Genomic DNA, 17,658 nt, shown 5'->3' with positions numbered 1-17,658 from the left:
TTTTGAAGTCTCCTCCCCACATGACTGTGAAGGAAACAAAGAGTTTTATCTTTTACTTTATGAGGTCTTTTGCCTGCAGAAAAGAGATATTTAATGTCATCTAAGAGAATGGACCTGCAGCACACTATTTCAGAAAATTTCTGAAAATCAGAGGCAGAGTGAGTGAGATGTTCCTGGCTGAAAGGGAGAGGTGCACTCACTGGGTTTCATGATAGCACCACAGGGGTGTTTGAGGACATGAACATTTCAAGGTTTCCCACTCATTCCCCCTACACTACTCTGTTGCCATTTGCTGTACAGCTGCATATATGTTGGACAGAATCTTACACTTGAGGAGCATAATTACTTCTTTCTTTTGACAGTCTGCAGGATAAATGGTGTTGTGGACATGAAAGAGTCTCCAAAGAACTAAATGTCACAAAATTCTACATAAAAGCAAAGTAAAAAATATTAATAGGGTTGACTGCTGGTAAAAACACAAACTGATTTAAAATATACTACTAATTAAGGGGTTCCCACAAGAACAGCTTTGGGAAAACAACTGGAAAATTAATCTGCTGGAATTAGCAGTTTCTGTTATAAGATTTTCCCAGAAGGGGATCTTCCAGTATAATCCATGAGTCATTTTCTTAGGCAGTAAAGAACATCAGGCCCAGAAATCTGCTTTGAATTTAAATGTGTGTACATCCATTAATTTAATTTCTCAGAAATTTTTAGATTAACTGAACTGAAAAAGAAATGTAGTCAAGCTACACAGTATATCAGTAGTTTAATGACATGTACAAATGATGCATAAAGAACATAAGAATACCTGACACTACGGTTCAGGCTGAGAACTGCTCATTAGTTATTGCCAGCACTGTTCAGCAAACATGAACATAGGTGCATAAGGAAAAACATCTCATAAAAGATAACAATAGCTTTCAGCTATTAAATTTTAATAGAAAGTACATTGTATCAAAAGCATGCTGAAAGCATGTTCAGTAATTTAAGAAAAATTAGTTGGAATGTACTGAGCATTAAACTAAGGTTTTTCTTTTACATTTAAATTTGAATAGTAAGACCAGCAGCTTTACAACCTTCTGAGGCTGTATTCAAAATAAGCAACTCTCAAGTAACTGCTCCAAAAACTGACACCGGTGTACTATCCAAAAACACAGTTCTTGCATGCTTGATCACAATAAAACTCCCAATGGGTACCAATAATCTCAAACTTTTCCATATGTACAGGATATTTTTAGAAGATGGAATGCAAGAATTAAATCAGTATTCTCACAACCAAGGTTATATCTGGCAAATTCTGTCTAGAATTTAAGTGAAAAATGGTAGACAATGCCTGTAAGATGTTATCTCCTATGAAAAAAATCCTTATATAATAGCATATTAATGATGACCTAGTGTTGTCAGCAATGAAGATAAGAATGAATACGGAGCTTAGGTCCTAGTACAGATATGGAGAGCTGAGGCATACAGGTCCTAATGTCTGGTCCAGCTGCCTTTCTTCAGTGATTACCAAGCTCTGGAAAAGCACAGACTCCTGCAGAGCTCAGGAAGAACCCGTGGTGCTCAACATGCCCACAACCCTCCCACACTGTGCTGCCCAGAGCCCCCTCCCATCCTTGCCCTGACTAGAAACCCCAAAATACCTGAGGTGCTCCCACCTCCTCCCCGTTTCACCCCATATTATCTGAAGCAGCCCAGGATGAGCTGCTGTGTGGGGCTCCTCACGCCATCCCGTTCCTCCTGGATGAGGCTGCTTGTGATTCTGCTTCTGCTGCTGCTGAGATTTTCGCTAATTTTGTAGTGATCAGAACACTTGTTCCCAAAGTGGTAAATTTACTTGCAAGCCCTGCTGAGACTGTGTAGTTCAAAACAGTATCTTTAGCTTTCAAAGCCACTTCTTCAACTATAAAAACAAAGGACAACTGAAGAAAAACCAATGCATCCTTTATTACTGTTGAGAAAGCTGCACAAATATTTGCAAAAATAAGGCACCAGGGCTGTGGCTTAGCAGTGGGCTTGCCCATGCTGGATTTATAGTTGGACTTAATAAAGGTCTCTTCCAATCTTATTAATTCTATGAGGTTGAAACTAGATGATTTTTATGGTCCTTTCAAAGCAAACTATTCTATGATTATTAGAAAAAAAATTCGAAAATTTCAATAACATGAGAAATAATTGATTAAAAAACCCCTTTTTCTTCTTAACATATTTTTCAAAAATAGTCCTCAAAATGGGGTAAGAATTCATAACACAGTGTTAAAGAAAGTAAATTTATTTCTGACATTTTCAGATGATCACAGCACAAGTGGATACAATCTACATGAGCCTGAGAACCCCTCAGGCCACCCACTACACACTATTCTGTGGAAATTGTGAGTGACTACTACATTTTGGATGAACTTCTTTATTTGGATGGATTTCTTTATTCACTGTTTATACTCCTCTGAGTAAAGTCTTTCTCTGAAGCCTGGAAAGCAGTCATGGATATGAAGCCAGTTAAGCTGATATCAGTAAAAGATACTGCTGAAAATGTTTATTGATAAAGGAAGATCCTGATGATTAAACAAGTGAGCCAGAAAACAAGGGCTGCTCTTAGGTACAGGACAGGGAAACACACTATAAACTGCAAGTTAAATGTTAAAACAGAAGTAAAATCTCTTTGGATTACTTCATGAATGACTATATAAAACACAAATCCTTTCATGAATTCACGTAGAGTCAAGTGATACTGATGCACTTGCACAAATTTTGCTTTTCCTTGGCACATAAATAGCTCTTCGTTACTTATTCAGCTTTTGTTCCCTGCCCTCAATACCATTTGATTTCAAGAAGAGATTCTACATCAAGAACAAAGAGGGTCTCTACCAGCCTTTGAAATGGAAATGTAGAAGTCTCAGTGTGAAATCGTAAAAGTCCTTGATATGCGATCTGCTTGACCCGCAGACTACATCTGAGAAGTGCTCATGTGAGGAACCCTGGTGCTATATACACTGCCATAAAACAGCTCACTTCTACCGCTGGTCTCTGCTGTAACAACTCACTATGTGTTTTAAAATAAGTGTTTTGCTCTGATGGGGTAGATATGTGTAAATTTATTATAAAACAGCCATCTGGGAATCGAGTATTTATTGTGTGTAATTATTCTGAATATTCATGAAATCTAGGTAAATACATTAAAGCAATAATATGCACTTAAAAATCTGTGAAACATCTTTTGGCTCCTTTATGAACTCCCGAGAGCAAGACTGATAGGAAAAAGCCTATTACGTCTCTTCTTCCTATAAATTTTCCTGAGGAAGGTTTATTCCCATAAAACTATGAGTGCTTGCCAGTGTTTTCAACCTAGGGATGAAAGAAAAGCAAATAAATATGAACAAAAATTATAACATTGCCTTTTTTTTTTTTTTTTCCTTGAAGATACTAAAGATATTCAGGAAAGAACATAGCAAGGATCTTAATGGATCAAATACATATAAGGGATCCTTACACCACAGGACTGATCAGTGTGGCCACACTGATGACCACCACAAACAAAACCTATTCAAAATCCTGTTTTAGCTCAGAAAGATGCTTTCCCTACACAGACTGAGCCATCAAGCAGCTTCATGCTCTCAAGACCAGATTGCCCCCCAGCAGTCACAGCAGGAAGCAATTAATGACTTCTCAGAAAATGAGGTGCCTCCAGACGTGGCAGTTGCTGACTTGGAGCTTCCAGGCTATTAGAGCAGGAGAGAAAGGCCTAAAACATAATTCAGCACCAGAAAACATTGTGTGTCTTTAAACCAAAAATCTTTGACTTAATTCCAAATGCTACGCTGAGACGTAATCTTTCTTTCTGTCCCTGTTAATTACTGGTTTTACGACGAGCTCACATTTCTAAGTAGCTCTGCAGACCAAGGTTGCAGAGAGATATTAGACACAATTTTCACATTGTGCCAAGAAGAATAACTGCTGCTGGGCAAGAAGCCCGAAGGGCTGTTTTGACATCCCAATCCTAACCAGGGTGTGAAGTTTCGGTGGCTAGATGGAAGTATAAGCTAACAACATAGCAAATTAGCCTCGAACACATTGCAGGACATAACATGTAAATTTTTACATTGCCCCTGCTCACATTTGCCCTACATCTAAATATAAAAGAAGCGATATACTTAAGAAAAAAAAGATAGACATAAACCCACAACAAAACGACAAAATAAAGTTTTTTTCTTTTTAATTTAAAAAGTTTTCTTATTTTTTAAAATATTGTGATGCTGAATAATTTAAAGTTAGAAAATCTACTTCACGCGAGACTGATGTTTTGAGCAAGGAGGGAGGCAGGAGCTCGGCCAGGGGAGCCCGGGGCCCGGCGGGACGGCCGCGCTTCCAGCAGCTCCCGCCAGGGGGCGGTGCGAGACAGGGCTGGCTCGGGGAGGGGGCACCAAGGAGGGTTGGGGGCAAAGGAAGGCCGTAGAGCGGTGGTGGTGGGGTTTTGTGTTGTTTTTGTTATTGTTTTGTTTTGTTCAAGACTGCAAGAATTGACTAAAAATTTTAAAACAAAAGTTTCTCTCAGATATCAGGAGTCTTGGTTCATCATAACCTTCTTAGCTCAGGAATGAATATCTTCTATCTGAGACCTAGAAACTAGTGGGTTCTGAGGATTTTACATCTGAAAGTAATTGTTCTTGAAATACATTTCAAAGTCTTTTATATTATGGTCTATAATATAAATTTGCCGTAACATTTTCAGCCTTTGACAGACTGATCAGCAATATTTTGTTTGGTTGTGTTTTTCCTCTAAAAGCTAAGATAGGTTGATAGAATGCTTGTTTGTCTGTCTTTCAGCATGGAATATCTGCAAAATCTGCAAAATCTGCTTTCAACCAAGAGAGTACATCTCAGAAAGTTACTCCTTGTTTTTAACTCGTGTATTAGGATTTCTGCATGTCAGAGAATCATAGAATCATAGAATCATAGAATCATAGAATCATAGAATCAGCTGTGCTGGAAGGGACCCTCAAGTCCAACTCCCAAACCTGCATAGGATACCCCAAGAGTCACACCATGTGCCTGAGAACATTGTCCAAACACTTCCTGAACTCTTTCAGGCTTGGTGCTGTGACCATGTCCCTGGGGAGCCTGTTCCAGTGCCCAACATTCGTAAAGAATATATGGGTAAAGAATAGTTTTCTAATACCCAACCTAAACCTTCCCTGACACAACTTGAATCTATTCTCCTTGCTCCTGTCACTGTCACCACAGAGATCAGTGCCTGCCCTTCCTCTTTCCCACATGAGGAAGTTGTAACTGCAGTGAGGTCTCCCCTCAGCCTACTCTTCAGCAGGCAGAGCAGACCAAGTGACCTCAGCTGCTCCTCATACAGCTACCCTCAAGGACGTTATTGAATAATTTAATCTCTTTTTTATTTTGTGGCACCCAAAACTGCTCACAGGGTTCAAGGTGAGGCCGCCTCAGTGCAGAGCAGAGCAGGACAATCCCATCCCTTGCCCAGCTGGTGATGCTGTGCCTGATGCACCCCAGGACACATTTGCCATTTACATGGTGCAATGATTTGGCTAGTACCCCAGGGTTTTCAATGTCTATTAGTAGAACTAATTAATTGTCATTAATTGTTTTCTTGGTTCTTTTCTGTCATTCATATCACTCTATTGAAATGTTCTGGTTCTTCTGGGAAAAACATGTTGCATTCTTTTGTCAATAAACATACAACACAGACATTTTTCATTAAAAGTGTAAGTCACTTGGACAGAAAGTGAGTGATTACTTGTAATTGATTTGGTCAATTCCTTCTGGGAAATATGATAGAGAAATTGTTTTAACAGCAATTTTAATTTCAGAGACTGTATGTCAAGTCTTTGTGTTTTTCTTTGGAGATTATTTTTACCTGCAGAAAAAAAGAGTACTTAGATCACTTGAGATCTAATTATCTCTAGAAGCTTTGAAATTCCTTTACAGTAAGTTAATAGAAAAAAAATCAACTGGTAATGATACTTGAAGACATATTCCAATCTGATGTCACTTCTAGAAAGGGCACTGAATGCATTTGGGAGAAAAATAAACAAAACAAGCTCTAAGTGAAATAACCTTAGGTAATATGTGGAGTCACCGGTGGATGTAAGCAGCAGGAGTTAAAACACGTCCTTATTGCTCTTTATAGGATAATCAAGGCACAGGAGGCACTCCACTTGTACAGTAGATACAAGTTAATGTTGCAGTAAATAAATTAACAAAAAGTCAAGAATTCCATAAAAAAGTTAAGACTTCCATTAGTCTTAAGTTGTTGTAGCAGTCATGTAATAATAAATTATAACCATAGTAATTAGAATATCTAATTAATTTAGACAATTCATTTGGATATTTACATTATATGTCCAGGCACAGTTTGATAATTACAAAAGTATCCATTGCTCAACACTATCCTTCTAAATATTTACATTAATGTATTTTAGGAATGTCTTGGGAATGCTCCTGTAACATGTAATTCCAGCTCTTCATTTCCAGCATGAGTTATTTGTAAACTACAGTTTGTGATAGCTATATTGATGGACCTCTTAAACCCACAAAGGACCTTCCAGAACCCGTGTTCTGCTTGCTCACCTCTAAAAAAAAAGAAATGCATACACCCATATTAATTTGTTTCTAATGTTTGATTTTCAGAAAAAAAATCACTGATAATAAGAATTATCCTGTATAACTGTCCTGAGGGAAGTGTAGAATACAGCATAAGATAGTAGACAAAACAGTGCAATCTAAACTCCAAAACAGTAATATAAATAGAAAAAAAGGATAGTAGTAAAGTTTGGGATTTTCTTGTTTGCCTGATTATTTGGTTTTGTGCAGAGAAGGTGAGAAAATACAGTAAGTGAAAACAAAAGATAGAAAAATGCTCTTGAATGAAGGAAAATATTTTCCAACTGCCAGGGAATGGAAACTTCCTTTTGTTCTCAGTCTTTGTATGGCCTGAGTTGTTCATAGCTAACTTGGACACAAAGTCTGAAAAGACAACAAGTTTGAAACAGCAAAACCATAGGTGAGAGGACATAATGAAAGCTACTTCCAGCTCCAAATCTTCTGATTTTGCATTTCAACAATTGGAGTCTTCTCCTTCATTGTACTGGGAAGACCTGACACATAGTTGTAGGAAAATGAAAGATGTCCTCTCCTTATGTCCTCTTTGAAGGCTTTGAAGATCAGTCTCAATGAAGTGATCAGTACAAAGAGATACCACGAAAGGCAGCAGTGATTTTTAAACATCAAATCACAGAAGATGGATCTATCCGGGAAAGAAACATAGCACACAGAGCTGAAAACTCCTTACTGAAAGCCATGCACTGCATGATGGATATGCACAAACTTATTCAATATTGCTACAGACATTTCTAATAAACTGCTATCTCTAGAAAATATATTTCAGAATTTCCAGTAACTGGAAGGAACTCTCAGCATGGAGTTGCTCTCAACAGTGGTGCACCCTTCAGAAGTGTAAGGGGTTTTTATGGAAGAAAAATGCATTCAGGTCTGTACAAAATATTAATGGTACAAAAGAGAAAGTGATGTGATTAATGCTTCAATATGGGTTATACTTCTATAACTGTAATCTGATTTGTTCTTGAAACAACCATATTGAGTCATTTGTTTTATTGTGACCATTACGCTGACATAGATTTTCAGTTTGCCTTTTCAGTTTGGGTTTTTGTTTGTTTGTCTTTTTACCTGGTTTTCTATTTGCTCTCATATTAAGCAGTGTACCCTGCTCAGTATTAATTTTTTTTTCTGTTAAAAGAATTCTCAAAATCAGATTTAGTACTGAAATAACCTGGACTTTAAATCGTGGCTCAGGGTGGAGCAAAGAATGGATAAATGTAGGAAGTGGAAATTATCTCAGGTTAAGGGCTTTATTTGAAAGATGATTTCTAAAAGTATCTTATTTATGTCAGACTTATTGTTTGGATACATTCAATAAGAAGTGTACCTCTATTATAAATTTTATGCAATGTTAAGAACTGCACATATGAAGTACTGCAACATTAGTGGTTTGCTACATCTTACTTTAACCCATTTGGTTGCCTTTTTTCACCAGATTTTGGAAACTATTCTCTTTTTATCAAGCAGGGTTATTGACACATAACACTTCTGGCAATGTATTAAAGGAAGACATCTATAAAAGAGGCTGAACTAAAAAACAGATTCAACTTTTATCAATGTAAAACTCCTGGGGTACTCATTGTATCTACCATATCTGGGATGGATAGCTAGCCTTAAAACGCAAAATTAGAAAAATCAAAATAATTTACATCTTTTAAGCAGATGCAAATTTTTATTTGGAGTTGAAAGGTGAATAAAATAACCATTTGGAGACTGTGATTACTAAATAGGGAATGATATTCCAGTCTGCAAGTCTCAGTGCCTCCTCCCAAAGCTGAAGGTCCACAAGTCCTCCAATTATCCTTGATCTAATTTCTTCTGAAGGTTAGCCCTTCCCATGCTCCAGGTTTTGAATCAGTAATTGCTTCCAAGGCTGAGCTTTTGCACAGGTGACTGCACTAGTGTGATTTGGGAAACAATCAACAGGTTCATATCTTATTCCCATATCTTAGTTCAAATTTTTTGAACCAACAGTTCAAATTTTTTCCCACTTTCTGAGATCAAAATTCCCATTTTGAGTTTTGAGCAGAGACAGGGTTTTTGCTAGCAGTGATTCTCTATGTGGTTCTAGGATCTGGTTGCCTTACCCTCAACTTTTGCTTCAGTTGTAAACACAAACACAGGCATATGAATTCCTGTCATGTGGTTTTCAAAATATCTTGGCTATTGAAGGATTAGCATTAATATCTGTTACATAATGTTCTTCCATCCAAAGCATAATTTGCCAAAAGACTTGAATTTTCCTTCTGTCTTGAACTGGCTGGTTTATGCATGTTTTCAATTTTGGGGTTTAATTACTAAAATTCTCAATATTTGAATTTGCTGAATTATTAAATAATGCTGCAGGGCAAAGTAGTTTTTTCATGATCTGTCCATTTAAAAACATGATGGCAATTTTATCAATGTTTTAAATAATTCATACTGACACCCAAATAGCTAGCTATTAATGTTAACAATTCTGTCACACTGAAGCAAGGATATTGATTGCTGTGTATTTGTCAGAATGCAGAACAAAATTATATGAAGCCATTTTTATACAAGGCACTTTCCCCTTCAGCAGGATTTTAGCTGCAGTTTTCTTCTAGTATTTATTTGAACAATGTAATAATCTGTTGCAGTGCAATTAAGAAGACAGATTGGATTGAACCCATATTTGGAAGGATAGGATATATCACTTTCTGATGCTGTAAAAATTCTGTTTAATGAGCACTGAAACTTGCAGCACTTACCTTTATACCTAAATTACTGTAACCAACTAAAATGCAATGTTTCCATACCTGTAGAATGTTCAGTATAATCAGAACATAACAAGTTGTGCTTTAGGATTTTCAGATTCCTACTGGTGTAGCTAAATGCACTCACAAATAAAAGCTTTACCTGTATCAAAGTAGCGGATTATGGAACTGGCAATAGTTTCAGATTTGTTAAAAGACAACACAGCTATTCAATAATTAAGAGTTGAGTCGATTACTCTCTTATTCTGAAAACAAATCTGTTATTTTAGTGTTCATTGTGCTCAGTAGAGGCAGGCTGTGGTCTGTGTGTGTGTACATAAGAGAAAGCAAGAGGAAGACTCGCTAAGCACAGAAATATTAAGGCCCACATGTTTTCAAAAGAGAGAAAACAGCACAAGATGGAAAATTGTCAGAAGCTGGGCAATATCAGTCTAGCAATGTCACCTGCCTGAGAGCCCAGGGTGCATGGTTTTAATGTTATAGTCAAAATGCTGCATACACTGCTGTCTCAATGATTGTTGTGGAGATGCAGCCAGTTCCATAAGCACCCTTCACCTTACAAATGATTTCAGTGAAATGAATAAGAACTTTCTGCCTAGGAACTCTCACAGAGTTACAATGGGATGACTTCCAAGACAAGAGACTGCTTTGCTGAGAAAGGCTGGCATCTCTGGGATGGAGAATGAATTGAGAGCAAAAAAGTGGGAAAAGCTGAGGGATAAGATAATATTTCTTTGCAAAAAATGGTTTCTTTATCTTTTTGATAATTTGTCATCATCAAGAGTATAAATTTCTATCTGGACACCAGGAATTTTAGTAAGGGGGAGCTGCACTGAAGGGGTCTGCCACTGAAGTACTATGGTTTTGTATCAGAGATATGCATCTGCTTGTCTGACACTTCCAGCCGCCATTAACCCTTCCTGCTGATCCACCACTTCTGGCAGATGCAGGACATGGATTTATTCGTATGGAATACCTCTTGTGGACCATCCTTGACACAGCTAAGGGACCTCAATGGAAGCATTACTGTGCCCAATTATCATGTACAAGTAGCTCATTGGTCCACAGTAACAATCAAATTTACCTCACTAAAACAGGGAATGAAATCTGTTTCTAACTTGTCACTACAATATTATAAAATTGTTTCTATTGACATATTCTAAAGCTCTGGCTCCATTTGTCTTTGAGAGGCTTGGAATTAAGTTCTATATTCCTCCTACGAAACTCACACCTTTTTGATGGGCTGTGAACTGGAGCTCTTCCTGGGGATGGGTACAGAATTCTTCAAGGTCACTTGAACTGTGCAGCTTTGAAATATGTTTTTGTAGTAGGAACCCAACAAGTATCACATTCTACCTTGTGCATTTTTATCTTAAAATATAACCACAGTCAGATGCTAATATGCCAAATATCCACACCTCTTTGTCCTGTCACGTATGAAAAAGTATTTTCCTGACATAGAAAACTAACTTTTTTTTTTTTCCTTTCTTTCTTTTTTTTTCTCCTTTCCTGGAAAACAAAAACTATGAGTTTTTTAACTTGAGTTTACCTGGGAAATTCAAAATTGTTAAGAATAGCTGATTCTAACAGAGATGTAACTTGGAGGAAAAAACTTGTATGACAGCAGAGGTCTTTGAAAAGCATGCTAAAATAGGAGACTGCTGGGGCTAAATTGATCCTCCCATCAGAAATCACAAGCCACTGTATTTTATTTGTAAAATAAAGATAAGGAATTGATTGTCTTTCATTTTCATTTGTTTAATTTCTGTGTTGACCACTCGGATCCCATACACATTAAGTGCCTAGGAGTTAAGGGGGATGAGTGTATTAGTGAAAAGCAAATAGACTGAACTAATACGGTAAACTTCAGTAACAGGTATGATTTCATACACAGGATGTAGAAGCCTGAACAGAAATTAGGTAGATGTTAAGGATAAAATCTAGTTGCATGAATTACACATGGTGAGACTGCCTATATTTACAGGTGACTAGGGCCATTTGGTGCACTTAGGATATTCATGGGACCGTGAGAAAGACAGAACAGAAATACAGGAGGTGCTCAGCCCTATGACAAGACTTTGCTTTAAGTTCAACTAAAGTCATTCCTACGTTAGTTGGCTTAAACCCAGCTTCAGTTTAAACTCACCTGAAAGTGTGCTTAAACTGAAGGATTGATTCAGCAGACTCAAACAAAAAACCTAGTGTCATTTGGGATGCCTTAGGGTATTTCAGATATGTGCATGTGTATGGCAGATGTGACGCAGGACAAACAAGGTGCATTCACTGTTCTGGAGCATCTGGATATCACACACACTGGGCCCAAGAACATCTCAAACTAATTGCAATTTATAGATAACTGAACTTGATGCTTATTGTCCCACAAAAGCTTTCAAAACAATTACCCACAATAATGTATTGTAATATAGCAAAAGGAAGCCACACTTAACCCAAGAATTTTCATACGAATTGCTCTACAATAATAACTGGATTTTGCTAACAGATGGATTATTTTCCCATTTTTTTTTTTTTACATTGCTCCAAATCATGTTCCCTTCAATTGCAGGGTACTTTACAATCCTCATTGGCAATGAAAACTCACAAATATCAAGTTAGATGGTTTTGCACTGCCCAGTTCTGCACATCAGGGTGCTTCACATATTCAACAGATCAACACTTGCCCGCACACCACTGCTATTCCACCAGATAGGGATGGAAACAACTTTATGAGATTCCTTTGAGTTCACAAAACTGTTTGTACTTCCATTCTCAGCACTGATGACGTAGAAATTAATGACCCATACACAGATAGAGCTGAAGCAAAGGCTGGCAGTTGCTGCAAGAGCCCCTCAACACTGGAGCACTTCTGTCACTTGCAGTCTGTCAGGGAAAAAGGGTAAGTGGTTACATTCCAAAGGAGGCCAGGCGGAAAAGAACTTTAGCATGAAGTCTTATGACTCCATGTCTTAACACAGACCTCACCTTAGCTAATTCAGTTTGTGTTTCCTTTGGGCTCCTGTTTATGTGGTTGGTAGTTATGGAGATTTTGAATGTCGTCTTAGCCAGATTTCCCATTATTTAGACTGTTATAAATGGAGCATGACTTACAATGGACTAACTTGGTGGTGTAAAATAAGCACAAACAGGGAGAGAAATCAAATAATTTTAGATTGCCTGCATGCCTTCTATCCATTTACCATTATGCCATTAAATCCCTCCTGATTTTGTTTTGTTTATTCATCTAGTTAGCAGCCTTGCAGTTAAAGAATTCATTTTTGCCTTGTTTGTTATCCTTAGGCTCTTGGAATAACCTAAAATAACTGACTTCAGTATTGTATAAACTAACTGGTTTATAATCCAGTTCCACTGAATAATTTTCCTTAATGTAAATACTTTAAACAAATTAAGTGTTCTTCCCTTATATGGTTTGAGATACACAGCTTTAAATTACTTCAGATTTATGCAGCAAGATACTTAACAGTAATGATACAAGAAGAATGCAAATCAGTGAGTTTTCAGAGTTAAAATAGGTAAATTAAAGAACTTTGAAGGCTGAGGAAAGTAATGGGAAAATATTAAATTGAAAAACATCAATACTAACAGTGTGACACGTTTGAGGAGAGATGCTAAGTGTATGCAAACATTTATAGGATAGAATATCTAATATGGAGAAAACTTTATGGCAGTGCCAAGCTGTAAAGCACAGGACAAAGTTTGTGAGTGTATGGAGACAAAGAATTCCTCACTTAAGGAATACAGTTACGGTGAAAGAAAAAAAAATCAGAAAGTTAAAAATTATAATCTCATTTTTTAGGAAACACAGCAAAACCTTAAATAGAAAAGATTCCATGTTTCATCTAAGAACCATACTGTTTTGTACTAACAAATATTAATCCATGCCACTCCCAACCTGTATTGCAGGAATCTCAAGGAAATAAATCAGTAAACCAAATCAAAAGAATCTCAGAATTTAAAAACCACACAGACTGAAAAAGAAAGATACCAAAAAAAAAAAAATGACAATGCTAAGGACTCTGTATTCCTTCAGGAACTTCTTTGTTGTTACTTCTTTGTTGTTTTTAGCTGAAAGATGACCAGATGCGATAATGAATTGGAGTATGAAACTATACTGAGAGTTATTTTCAAAATAGTAGCAGTGGGACTGGCTAAACAAAATGCAAATCTGATTATCTGAACTCTCACAAAGGTTGCTGTTTTAGCCACATCAAAAAGAAAACAAAAACAACACAAGCATGCACTAAAAAACTCTCTGGGAATATCTCATAGGGGAAAATTCCTTGACAGACTTTAGGACTGAGGTTCTGACCTTAAGAGTCAGCTTTCAAAGGGCTTTCAGCTTTGGCTGTAAATTGAGTAGGTTGCCTGCAGGCACAAACAGGATCTATGCTTGCAGATAAGATTTTGCAATGTTCTCAGATCACTGCTGGGTCAGTCACTTGCAGTAGATCTGCAGGAGAACATTAAGGATGCTTGTAGAGTTGCTATGACAAGTAATTTCCTTCTCTAATTCAAGCATTTCTGCAACAGACCATGCTAATCTATGCACAGTTTATCACATTAACATATTCAGGAATGTTCCACCCTCTGCATCCAGCAAGACACTGTTTCCATCAGCAAGAGCAGATGGCATTAAGCACCGAGTTTGTTCCATCAACAGGCTCACAGCTTTACACCACTGGGAAAGTAATATCATTATATATTTCTAATGCCAACTTTAATTTCATTGTGACTCTGTCTTCAACTTACCTCTTTCACTGTAGTTTCCCCAAACCTTTTTCTCTTTTTCTCTTGGTCTTTCATGCTGGTCCTTCTCTCTCTTTCTGCAAAAATCCTAGCTCCTACTCCAGACAAAAGTATCTACTCTGAGTCTGCAAGACTGTGCTTTCTGTCATCCTTATCCCAAGGGTTTATTTTCAAAAGTAGTTGAACTGGAAGAATGCAAACTCTTTATTCAGCTTTCTTAAACAGAATTTTCAAATTTCAATTTTCTGCTGTTATGGACAAGCACTACAAGATTAACTGGCACACTCACAGAACAGATGCCATTAGCTGGAGAGGAAGGGTGCACAAACAGAAGTTGGAATGCTTTATTCACAGAGGATATTCCTTCTTGTGATGCCAAAGTGGCTCTTTTAATTAGTTTTGGGAGGTTTCTCCCATCACCTAGCACTGATGCAAGAAGGTAGCCCGAGATTTTCTGCAATGGCTGGCAGTGATGTGTGCAAAGGAGACACAGGAGCTGTGTGGAACATGTATACACAGCATTTCCTGAAAAGCATGCCCCACCAAAGTTTCCTGAAATATGCTTAAACACCCAAAAATCAACTATCTTCTCTGAAAACCCTCATCTCCACCTTTCAACATCCTCACAGAGTGTCACTCTGAATAAGCACTTGGAAGGAGCTCTGAATGGCCATCCCCTTTCTCCTTCTAGTGGAACCTTCTTCCACACCCACTGGTTAGTCATGTCACTTACACAGTGATCAAAATTAACATAAGAACCCCAGTGTGTTTTGTTGCATTAAAGGAGCTGCCACTATCACTTTAAATCACCAAATTCAGGTGGTGTTTTGTTTCAAGCCTCCAGCAACCACTGCCAAATCCATGTGGCAGAAATAGTCTCTCAATCTAGCACGTATCTAGCCTTCCCTGCCCTTGATACAACTACTTCTTTCCTGCCACTCAACACAGATATTCTGTTTTCTTTGTATCCAGTCTTGTATTAAAATGCATCGAGAAATCACTGTGTAGGTATTAATTTTTTGTTCTCTTGTCCTCAAAAGACATGCTCAGGGTGCAGTGAGGGCTGAGTGCTCCTCAGTGTTATAACTGCACTAAACAATGCCAAAACTTCAGAATCAATAGGAAATCTTAGCTAGAAGCACAATGCAAAAATGTAGTGTAGAAAAGTGTAGAAAAGATCATCAAGTATTTCTGTTGGAGCAGACCAAATCATAACTACAGTATATGTACTTTTTTTTTTTTTTTATAACAAAGAAAAAGAATTTTTCATGTGTCATTTTATTAAACATAACATATCGAAATAAGCTAGTGTATGCTAGTGGTTTTTAAAGCAAACACACAACCCCATCAATTTTTCATGGTGGGTTTTTTCTTTTTTTTTTTTCTTTTTTTTTGGTTTAATTAGAATGGAAGCTGCAGTATGGGACAGAAATGTATCATCAGTAGACAGAGGGGAGGAAGAGGCTGCTGTGACTTTCACTAAATCTCAAAGACACAGCACACATAGATAGAACTGCTTTTGCTCTTGCTGGTAATCTCCTACTCAGTACATGCATAATCAGCATGGGTCTAATGACTTCCATTTGTAGCTAGATCAGTGGTCACAGGCACTGGCATACAGACTGTATGATGTTTCCTGTACTCTGCACTTTGTTAGGCAGAGCTCCTTACCAAAGGAGAAACACTCCAGCCCAGCTGGGCAGGCAGGGATCCTGTTCTGGTTTCCTGGGACCAGCTTCCTATTGCAGGCACCTTGCACCTAGACAGCACACAGGACTTAGGTTGTGAATTGCTTCATTTATCCTTGGAGTAAATAATAAAGTTCCACAGTTTAAAACTCGCATTGCTGACTCTGGGTTTTTCTCTGTGAAAAAATTAGCAAGGAAAGGATTCACTGTGCTCAGACGCATTGACTAAACTGAAATGCAGCTCAGCTAACACTACAGCACCATTTCCTCAGGTCCATCAGGCTTGCTAAGTGCTATCTGAAGGGCTGCTCAGGAGCACTGAGAGAAGAAGCCTTTACAACTACCTGGTCCCACTGAAAACAGTTGAAAAAGATTTTGTAATTAGGGAAAAGAAGGTAGGGATATGAATGAAATTAACTCTGACTTGTCCAGTAGTAACTTAGTAATTCTAAAGAATAAGAATTTCTCTCAGAATTATTCTCTACTCTCCCCTGCAACTCTGACTCAAACATTCATTAGCTAAATAACTGCTTTAGATTCAGTTTTTTGTCCTTAAGATCTAGGAAAATTAAGACTTTGTGGTTTTTTTGGCACATCCAACTTTGTACAGCCTAATTTAGTCTAATAATCTTCAAAGCACTTTGACTCTTAATTGACCACACAGTAAGCTATAATTTCATGAAAAATTGGTTTGATTTTCCTGACTGTTAAACCATTTTAAACCATTTTAAACCATTTTAAGAAACCTTCAGTAATGTAGTGAAAACAGGTCTATTGATTGACTTCCTGTAATACAAGTTATCAATTGTCACACATGGGGAGAGGGAAAAACAGAACAGGAAAGAAAAATACCTGATCAGGAGAAATACATCTAAGATTCAACAAGCAGAGTATCACTTTTACAAAGAACATCCATTCTTCAAATGACTGTAAAGAATTAATAAACGTTTTTTACATGCAGTTTCAGCTTCTTAAGCAGTTAGTCAGTGAGGTACCTTGCCACTATGCTGCAACCCTCTTGCTGCTTGGTGCCTGCAGACACATTTTTCTGTCTGATTTCATGCTTTTTTCTTCTCCCTCACTGCAGTAGACCACCAGACCACAACCACAGGCTCAATAGGGAAATGTTCCTGTGATGTGGTTTCTGAAATTTGTCTCAATTTTTCTTTTCTTGGCAAAGGCTTATTTATTTCCATGCTCTGCGCCAATCCTGTTCCCAGTAAACGATAGCTGTGTGAATACACTTGAGTGCTGAATTTGGCTTTTTGTGTTCAGCTGGTTTCACAATGACTTTGTCTGACTCAGCCCTCATTCTGGCAAATAAATTCAAATTCTAGTAAGTAGCATTCCCACTTAGCAAATAATTTTTATTAATAAACAGATTTACTCCTACTACTTTGATTTTGTTTTCTTTTCCTGTGACGTTTAAAATCCTCATTTTTAAGAACCCTTTAGAGTCTACACTAGTTTAAATTTTCAGATGTAAGTAACACTGTTCAACCTCAACAGAGTTCAGTCGTGCCTGGTGCCTACTGTACGCAATTTAAATAGTTACTTACATGATAAGAACAGTCTTTCAAAAGAAAAAAAGACAGTATAATTTCTAAACATATCCTTTACAGAATGCAGACACTGACAGTTTTACAAAGGCTATATGACAAAAATGCATGGGAGGTCCTTGCTGCAGCCTGCTACAGAAGCCTCAGTGCTGGGATCGGATGAGGTGCTCCTGTGATGTCAAATAGAAAAGGTCCCAAGGCAGATGCACTGGTGGAACTCCATTGCCACCGGCCTCCAGATAAACACCATCCTCTAACTGCTCTCTGTGC

This window comes from Prinia subflava, chromosome 2 (genome assembly GCF_021018805.1).
Source record: "Prinia subflava isolate CZ2003 ecotype Zambia chromosome 2, Cam_Psub_1.2, whole genome shotgun sequence".
NCBI classification, from domain to species: domain Eukaryota; kingdom Metazoa; phylum Chordata; class Aves; order Passeriformes; family Cisticolidae; genus Prinia; species Prinia subflava.
The sequence above is the reverse complement of the archived record's forward strand: the minus strand, read 5'-3'. Positions refer to the sequence as shown.